Here is a 10,514-nt window from a genome sequence, read left to right on the forward strand (position 1 = left end):
GCTCTACTGGCAGCCCTGTGCTCCCCAGCAGACAAAGTGAAGACAGAAATGCAATCAAATTCAAAAATCAGTGTTCAAAATGGTTTTTTTTTTTTGCCCGTATATACTGAAGTATATTTTTCTTCAATAATTTCGTTTTACAAAAATTATAATGTTCTTGAGATCAAACCAGCCAGCACTCAAGAAAAACACAGCTACCAGAAGAAAAAAAAAAAATTCCAAGATTTATCATAAGAAGGATGTAAAGTGAGGTAAGTAACATCCTTATAAAAATCTTTTGGTGCAGGCTAAGAGATTGGGTTGGATTATGTTATATGGCAAAGGTGATTAAACCTCTCTGCCTTGATTATGCTACTTTGTGTGTGACTCTGTCTTAGCAGACTGAAGAGAGAGACTCTCCTGCTAGCATTGAAAAATCAAGCTGTTATATGTGAACTCCCAATAGAGAGACCCATGTGGCAGGGAACTGTGGGCAGCCTCTAGGAACTAAAGACCTCAATCCTACAATCTCAAAAAGCTTAATTCTGCCAACAACCATGTGAACTTGGACATGACTTCTTCCCAACGCAAGCCCCCAGATGAGAATGCAGCCCAGCCACCCACTTGATAGCAACCTTATGAGACTCTAACCAGGGTACCCAGCTAAGTCATGCCTAGTCCCTGGTCAACTGAAACCAATACATGGTTGTTGTTTCAAGCTGCTGGCCCTTTACAAAAAAAGTTTGATAACTTCTGCACAAAAGCATATTCATAAAGAAAATGATTCTATGAGGTACATATGGGCTTTTGAAAGCATACACAAAGAGAAGTAATAAGAATGTTTGGAAGCCCTGCTCTGGGTCAGTACCAAAAGAACCACTAACGTTGACGTAAGAGAGTATATGACACTGCTGAGCAGGGCTCATGAAGGCAGCTGAACCAGTTAGATTTCTTTGGTGGCAAACAACAGAAGTTGACTCTGGCTGGTTTACCTAGGAAAGAAATACATCTAAAACTTATCAGATAATTTGTGGAATCAAAGAAAAGACCAGTGATTTATTCTCCAGAAAGGACAGAGACCAGGACAGTTCTGGGAGTCTAAATAGCAGAAGCAACTCACAGTTGCAGCAGGACTCTGTCACTGGAATTGCTGCACCTTGATTGCTGGGTTATATTTTTTGCATCACTGAGTTCAAAATTCAAAGTCCCAAGAAAGAGAGGATCTGACTGGCTCAGGCTAAGGAGAAGAAAGCACTTTTATTTAACCTATCATGACTGCACAGAAGAGGGAAGAGATTCTTTCCCTAAAGAAAATCAGGATATTAGAGCTGGAAAATGGGGGGAAGGTGCTGAGCAGCCATCAGTGGTCACCAAAGCAGCCTGGCCTCCATTCCTGCATCCTCACATCCCTGCATCCCCATATCCTCCTGTCCCCTGGCACTCATCCAGTCCAGAAACCTTCCAGATGTCTCTTTGCAAGTTTTTGCCATGTCTGCTTTTACACAGTGATGTTCACCTCTCTGAAACATCAGTTTCAAGGGGACAGAAATGATGCTCACATTTTTCACAGGCTTAACACCTGCCCAGTAGATAGTAAGTGCTCAAGAAAGCTATGTTACATCAAATGAAAAGGCTTCTCCACATCAAAGAAAACAATCAACGAAATGAATGAGCCACCTCTGGGTTGGGAAAAAAATATTTGCAAACTACAAATCTGACAAGAGGTTAATATCCCAAGTATATAGAGAGCTCACACAACTTAAGAGAGAAAAAAAACATAACTCAATTGAAAAATGAGCAAAGGACTTGAGTAGACATTTTTTACAAAAAAGACATACAAATGACCAACAGGTATATGAAAAAAAAAACTCAACATTACTAATCAGGGAAATGCAAATCAAAACCACAAGGAGCTATAACTTCACATCAATTAGGATGGCCATTATCGAAAAGACAAAAGAGAACAAGTGTTGGCGAGGTGTGGAAAAAAGGGAACCCTTGAATACTGTTGATAGGAATGTAAATTGGTACAACCATTATGGAAAACAGTATGGAGATACCTCAAAAATTAAACCTAGAGCTACTGTATGATCCAGCAATCTAATCCCACTTCTGGGTATATAGCCAAAGGAAAAGAAACCAGTATCTTGAAGTGATATCTGCACTTCCATGTTCATTGTAGTATTATTCACAATAGCCAATATAAGGAAACAACCTAAGTGTTTTCCCACAGATGAATGGATAAAGAAATTGTGAGAAATATACATATACATACATATATATGTGATGGAATATTATGCAGCTTTCAAAAAGAAGAAAATTCTGCCATTTGTGACAACACAGATGAATCCCGAGGACATTATGCTAAGTGACATGAGCCAGACACATAAAGAAAATACTGCAGCATCTTACTTATATGTGGAATCTTCAAAAAATCAAACTCGTGGAAGCAGAGAGTAGAATGGTAGGGAATACAGAAGGAGATGTTGGTCAAAAGGTACAAAGTCACAGCTATGTGATGAATAAGTCTAGAGCTCCAATGCACAGCATGAGGACTTTAAGTAATAATATTGTATTAGTTCATTTCACACTACTATAAAGAAATATTCAAGATTGGGTAATTTATAAAGGAAAGAGGTTTAATTGGCTCACAGTTCCACATGGCTGAGGAGGCCTCTGGAAACCTACATGGCTGAGGAGGCCTCTGGAAACCTACAATCATGGCAGAAGGGGAAGCAGCCACGTATTACATGGCAACAGAAGAGAGAAAGAGTGTGCATAGGAGGAACTGTCAAACACTTATAAAACCATCAGATCTTGTGAGAACTCACTATCACAAGAATAGCATGGGAGAAACTTCCCCCATGATCCAATCACCACCCACCAGGTCCCGCCTCAATGCATGGGGATTATGAGAATTACAATTCAGGATAATATTTGGGTGGGGACACAGCCAAACCATATCAAATACAAAACGGTATACTAGAAATGTGCAAGAGCAGACTTCAGGTGCTGCCACCACAAAAAAGAAATAAAATTTAACTATGTGAAGACAAGGATATGTTAATTCACTTGACTATAACAATTATTTCACTCAGTATACATATATCAAAACATCATGTTGTATACCTTAAATGTATACAATTTTTATTTTAAAAAATCGTTAAAAGTAAACTGCGTTAAGTGGATGAATGGAGAAAGGAGTGTTCAGGCAGACTAAATTCTGAACCATTCCATCAAATCCCATCTGGACAAACCTATAGCATTTTCCCTTCTGCAAAAACAAAGGAGTGCCTTGCTTCTCTCTCTTCTTTATGTTCCTCTTGGCTTTCCTACCCTTTCCACCAGCTGTAGAGGAGGCTAGCAGACAGGTTATTTTCATGACCAACACCTGATAAGTGGCATTAGGAAAATAAACATCCATCGTACCGATTTTGCTGTGTTGCTCTTCTCCCATAAAATGATTTATGAAACGCTATAAACATTATAGCAATGGTCCTTGCTGCCTCAAACAAGCGATGGTTTAAAGCTGGGATGGAAGGGTGGAAGAAGAGGGGAGGAGCTGTTTCAAAGGGGTTCTTTGGGGCACTGGGTGCTTCTTGAGTCTCCAGAAAGTCAGAGCCTTGCACAGCCATTAGTGAATGCAGAGAGCCTGGCTCAGTGAGAAACCAAGGTTTATTATTGCTCACGTGTTTGCAGGTTGGTTGGGCAGCCCTGCTGCTCTTAGCCGTGCCTGTGGTCACTGTGATTAGAAAAAGCAGCTCTGCTCTTCAAAGCTGGACTCTCTCGTCATCTGTTTGGGAATCAGCTAGACGTCGACTGATCTATACTGGCTTTAAGTTGGACAAATGAGCTCTTCTCCACAGAGTCTCACGTTCTCTGGCTGACTACGCCAAGCCCGTTCACCCAACAGAGGCAAGGTTCTGGAAAGAGAAGATACGCACCCAATCTCCTGAGGCCTAGGTTCACAATTGGTACCGTCCCACTTCCTCACCTTCCGCTGGCCAAATCAAGTCACAGCTGAGCCCAGATTCAAGGATAGGCAAACAGGATCCACTTCTCAATGGAAGGAGCCACAAAGTCTTTCTGTAAAGGGCATATTATTTACAACTGTGGAAGCAATCAATCAATCACAACCACCTTGGAGCCCATGGGAGCGCTTCCTACAGGGCCTTGCTCTGGGCAGGTGCTCAGCTCCGGCAGACCATCAGCTCATCATGGCAGAGACCTTACCTGGCTAGTTTACTTCTGGCTTTCTATCATCTTGCACATAGGGGCTCAATAATTAGACATATTCATCAATTAAAGCAAACAGCTATGGGAAAGAAAGCATGTTCTTATCTCCTCCTGTGCGTAATTCCACAAAAACACAACCTGCCGAGTCATTCTCCTCAGATCAAGTCTCCATGAGTACTACGTGCAGAAAGGGGTTGTTAGCAGATGCTTCTGCCTGATGACGGTTTGAAAAATTCCTCAGACTTAATACCATCAAGGACTCCAGGATTTAAAAGAATATCTCCGCCCTCCAAGAGAAGAAAGAATCTCTAGCCACAGTGCCCCCACCCCCTTTTTGTTGCCAGAGTGGTAACGTTTGGAGAGAGCAGAGCAGATGGAGCACTTCACCTTTCTTTCCATGACATAGAGTGTCTAAGAATGTGCGGTTGCTGCAGCCGGGGGTGACGCGCGTGAGCATGCAGCTGGGATGTCAGCCCCCAGCACATGCTGCTCCCCCCAGCTTCAGAACAGGCTTGTTGGTGAGGCAGCACAGAGGGCTCCATTGCACAAAGGGAAGAGGCTTTCACTGGACTGGAGCCCCCTGTTTGGCCTTGCCCCAACCAGGTTTAGTTGGCCTTGCCCCAAACTTTTCTACCCAGCAGAGGATGTGGGTCAGCTAGGATGTCTTGAGATGGCCTGGGGTCTTGCCATGGTCTCTGAATACACATGCACACACATACGTGCACGCACACTGACACACATGTATACATGTGCACACACACTCACACATGTACACACGTGCACACATACACATATGCACACATGCACACTCACACCCACGCATACACACAGACACAACCTGAAACCAGCAAGTCTTTAGTGCTACCCAGACCACCCCCTTTTGTGTACTCTTCCTGATTCCAGCCCATATTCCTTATGACAGTTATGACACTTTTAAGACTATTGAGGACACAGTCCACAGAACCTACAGGACTCCGTGTGGGATGCTGAGTTCCTGCCTCTTGGTTTCTGGTTTTGCTTCTCCTTCCAACCCCCAGCCCACATCCAGCTGCAGTTCACCCCCTGGGGTTGATGTTTCTCCCAGTTTCCCTCCAGACCCAGGTCTCAATCCCCTGACACTTCATCCAGAACCTGGTCCCCAGGGCTAAGTTGGATTCTGCACTAGTCACTCCATCTTCAACTCACACTGCCCCAATGCCTCCCATCTAGAGGAAACAGACTAGTGTGGCCTTCTTAGGGGACATTTGCACTGTAAGGGATCCTCTCTCAGGACTGGGTGAGGCACTGGCTGTGCTAAAGCCACACAGCACGTTTTAGAGAGATGGGAATGTCCTGTATCTCACTTATGGTAGTGGTTACATAACTGTATACACTTCTTGTAATTCATTTCATTGTAGGTCCAAAAAAGATTAATTTTATGGTGAATAAAGCATTCCTCAATAAATCTGACTTAAAAATTTTTTTAGGAAGAGAAGTTTTCATTTGCTAGTTCTGTGACTCTTCTGCCCACTCCAACCAATCCTCAACTTTGGTGGTGAGGAAAAGTTTAGGAAAACTGTGCATCAAAGTGGTGCTTTAGGGGCACCAATCTCTTCCCCAAAGCTCCTCCAGTCTTTATCTTGTGGTTGCTCTTCTCAGAAGTAGATGAGACTCTCCAGCAAAGATACTTACCAAAATGAAGGGTAGGGGAGAGGCAAGATGGCACTGGAAATATTACTTCTAGTCTGAGATGCACAAGATAAAGACAGGACCCCAGGAGAAGGTGGGAGGAACAGGGAGGGAGGAGGAAAACCAAAGGAGAAAGGACTCCATACATCCAGGAAAGAGATTCAGTATTGCCTGAAAAACCTTCTGAGAAGGAAACTTGCAGTTTCCTCTGGACTCTGAATGTGTTCAGAGCAGTTAAGATCCATGTACTCTAGAAGTGCCTTTACAGCTGGGGTTAAATGAGATGGCAAGGCTGCTACTGGAAAGGATCCTGACTAGTCAAAGAGAGGAAAAGTCATCATGTAGTTTGTTATTGTCATACCAAAAAGGGAGATATGCTTGAGCAGAGACCTCTTTCTACCACTACCCAAATGCTATGTCAGCCCAGTCTTAGCTCCTAGCCCCCAGTCATAGATAACCAATAGCCCCATGCAAATGAGTTGATAACTTGCTGACCTTACTGATTTGAATGCAGTAGGGGCCTGTGGGGAACTTTTAGTTCCAGGAGGCAAATGATTGATATGTTTGTAAATTCATCTCTGGAACTTACTCCTCTAGAAGTAAGAAATGATCAAAAGGTGCAAAGCCAGGAAGGAGAAAAAATGGAGTGGACAGGTAGAACAGGTCTAACTGGGTCCCAGCCTGGAAGACTCTCCAGGACCACAAAAGAGACCTTGCACCTCCAGAGAGCCGTCCCTATAAATTGTTTCCATGTATTATGACAGCCAATTTGATTCTATCTATCTTTGGGAATCTTCATGGCCCATAAACACTTTGTGAAAAAAAGACTAAGGTGAAGTCCGGAACTCTGGGGAAATCCTCATCAGAAATGGAGGGTTTTGAGATGAATAAATGGAGGTTCCCCCATATTATATGAATTTTTGCAGTTTTTCTAATTTGGCAACTATGTATTTGGCAAGACATATGATACAGCTTTGCAGCAATTGCATTCCTGGTTACAAACCCAGAAGAAATCAGTGGATATGATATGCGAAAGAATGTTCATAGCAACAATATATGTTATAACTCAAAACTGGAAATAACCCAGCTTTCTATCAATAGTACAAAGATAATCAATTGTGGTATATTCAAGCAATAGACTGCAATATAATAATAAAAAAAACTAATAGGACTTACATAAAATGGATAGATTTCACACATAATATTGAGCAAAAAGAAGCTAGACGTGAGAGTGTGTATCTACAATTTCATTTATAGAAAGCTCAAGAACAAGCAAAATTAATCTCAGATGGGAAAATCCAAAGAATTTTTGCCTTTGGGGAATGACTAGAATAAGAGAGACTTCTGGGTGTTCTTGTCTCTTTCTTGATTTGGGTGTTGGTGACATGGAAGTTTTCATTTCTAAAGAAGTTATATGGCTAAATATTTTGTGAGTGATAGTGTCTGGCTCTGTGTCCCCACCCAAATCTCATCTTGAATTGTAACCCCCATTGTTTCTTGGAAGTAACTAACTTGCTTTTGGTTTTGCAAGCTCATAGGCAGAAGGGACTTAACATGTCTCAGATGAGACTTTGGATTTGGACTTTTAAGTAAGTTAATGCTGAAATGAGTTAAGACTTTGGGGAATTGTTGGGAAGGCATGAGTGGTTTTGAGATGAATAAAGGATATGATATTTTGAAGAGGCCAGAGGTGAAATAATATAGTTAGGCTCTGTGTTGCCACCCAAGTCTCATCTTGAATTGTAATCCACATGCGTCAAGGGAGGAACCTGTAATCCCCACGTGTTGAGGGAGGAAAGTGATTGGATTCTAAGAGTGGTTCCCCCTGTGATGTTCTCATATTAGTTAGTGAATTCTCACAAGATCTGATGGTTTTATAAATGGCAGCTGTTCCTACAGTCGCACACACACTCTCTCACCTGCTGCCACGTAAGATTTGCCTGATCTCTTTCTGCCATAATTGTAAGTTTCCTGAGGCCTCCCCAGCCATGCAGAACTGTGAGCCAATCAAACCTTTTTCCTTTATAAATTACCTAGTTTCAGTTAGCATCTTTACAGCAGTGTGAGAACAAACTAATATAGTGTGCTTTACAAATATTATTTTAATAAGATATATATATAGTATATCCATTTTTCTATGTATGTGTATCTATATATGTGTGTGTGCATGCCTTTACAATGGTGTGAGCCAACTCCCATAAATAAAAAACATATATAGAGAAGCTATATGTGAAGCTATATTTGTAAGCAGTAGGAATTTACCACTTTAAAAATGCACAATTCATGCCATTGTGGAACTTATGATCTAGTGAAGGGAACAACAGTAAGGAAATAGTCACCCAAAAGAATAAAGAATAACAAACCATGGTACATGCCATAAGAAGACAGTGGAAAAGTTAGTAACATGAGGTTAATTTTGACCTAACATCAGAAAAGTCTTTTTTTGATAAATGATATTTCCTCAGAGTGGGCAGGTGTTAGTTGATGTGATGGTTAATTTTAGGTGTCAGGTTAAAGTTAAGGGCTTCCCAGGTAGCTGATATAGTAGTATATCTGGGTGTGTCTGTGAGGGTGTTTCTGGAAGACATTGGCAGTTGAATCAGTGAACTGAATAAGTAATATGTGCCCTCACTAATGTAGGTGGGCATCATCCAATCTGTTGAGAATCTGGAGAACAAAAAGGCAAGGAAAGGCAAATTGTGTCTCTCCTCTGGATCTGAGACATCCATCTTCTCCTGCTGTTGGACATCAGAGATTCCGGTCTCAGGCAGGACTGAGAACTGGACTTACACCAGCAGTCTCCCCAGTTATCTGACCTTTGCCCTTAAATGGAAAGTTAGAGAACCAGCTTCTCTAGTGCCGTAGCCTGCACATGGCAGATTATGGGACTTCTCCGTGTGAGCCCATTTCCATAACAAATCCCCTTATATATCTGTACATCTCTTGGTTCTCTTTTTCTGGAGAACCCTGACTCATATAACCACTGAACCTTCAGACAGAGGGAGGAGAAGAGCAAAGGTGCTGAGAAGAATGAGTTTGGCCTCAGGAAGGACTGACAGAGTGAGGGACATTCGTACACAATGAGACCAGAAAGGGGGCACAACAGGGAAGAGTCAGACCATGTTAGGCATTTGGAGTCTTATTCTGAGAAGAGTGGGGAACTGTTGGAGACTTTTCATCAGAGAGCAACACAATCCAATCTGTATCTGTTAAAGATATCTGTCCTTTGTTTACAGCTGAAATTTCAAAAAAGCAAAGCAATACATGAGGAGACCAGCTATGAGTCAACTGCAATAGCCCAGGCATGGACCACAGGGCTGGTGATGGAAAAGGCTTTACAGAGTTCAGTTATTAAAAATGTAATTTAACATCAATTCTGGTGAGAAAAAAAAACCACCACATTAAATGTAAGTAAAAAACAGTAGCAACAAATAAAACCAGCGGCTGACAATAGCACCCATTTATTCATATGCTTAAATACACCTTGCTTCATCAATATCATGTTTAACTTAATCCCTACAGCCTCTTTAAACTTCAGAATCTAAAGTTATTTTCGTCACTTTTGGCCATGGACAGTGATATAGTTTGGATGCTGTCCCCATCCAAATCTCATGCTGAAATGTAATTCCCAATATTGGCAGTGGAGCCTGGTGGGAGGTGACTGGATCATAGGAGCAGGTTTCTCATGAATGGTTTAGTACCATCCCATTGGTGCTATCCTCACAATAGTGAGTTTTCGTGAGATCTGGTCATTTAAGAGTGTGTGGCCTCTCTCTCTCTCTCTCTCTCTCTCCCCCCCCCACCCACTCTGGTCATGTGATGTGCCTGCTCTCCCTTTGCCTTCCACCATGATTATAAGTTTCCTGAGGTCTCCCCAGAAGTTGAACAGATGCCAGCACCATGCTTCCCATACAGCCTGCAGAACCAGGAGCCAATTAAACTTTTCTGTATAAATTATCCAGTCTCGGAGATTTATCTATAGCAATATGAGAACAAAATAATATAGACAATCAGATAAAACATTAGGCATCATATCAAAAGTGCTGTGCTGCTTGTCCTAATATCTAAACTTTATTGAGCACTCATCCTTTGCAAAGTATTTCTTAGTGTTTACCTGGACTGACTCATTTAATCTTCATGAAACCTCTATTAGGTAGATGCTATCATTATCCCCATGTACACATGAAGACATTGAGAATAGAGAGGGGAGCCTAAGATTCCCAAGCTATTGAGCATCAGAACAAAGGTTTAAACCCATGCAGCATGGTACTAAATCTGCATTCAAACAGTTAGGCTATAGTTCTTCTCAGGATCAAATCATTGATTTTGACCTGTTTGGAACTTTATGATTAGTAGCATTATTTCCAGGCATATCAAACACTGGAGTTTGTTTGAATTTCTGACTTGGTTAAATTCATTGTTCTGTTTTTCCCTTTATTGAATTATACATTCCTGGAAGTTAAATAGCTTCTCTTGAAAGTCAGCCAGAAGCTTTTGATATTTAGACGTTGGGTCCTTGATGTCCTTCATGATGCAGGAATCAGTCACACCAGCTACTGTTGGCTTCAAAAAGTCTATGCTGTATTTCAAAATAAGTTGACAATTTCAACTGCATTAATGTCATTTCCTTT

The sequence above is a fragment of the Aotus nancymaae genome, unplaced genomic scaffold (genome assembly GCF_030222135.1).
Source record: "Aotus nancymaae isolate 86718 unplaced genomic scaffold, 86718_ANA_hifiasm-v0.15.2.pri h1tg000021l, whole genome shotgun sequence".
Lineage (NCBI taxonomy): Eukaryota > Metazoa > Chordata > Mammalia > Primates > Aotidae > Aotus > Aotus nancymaae.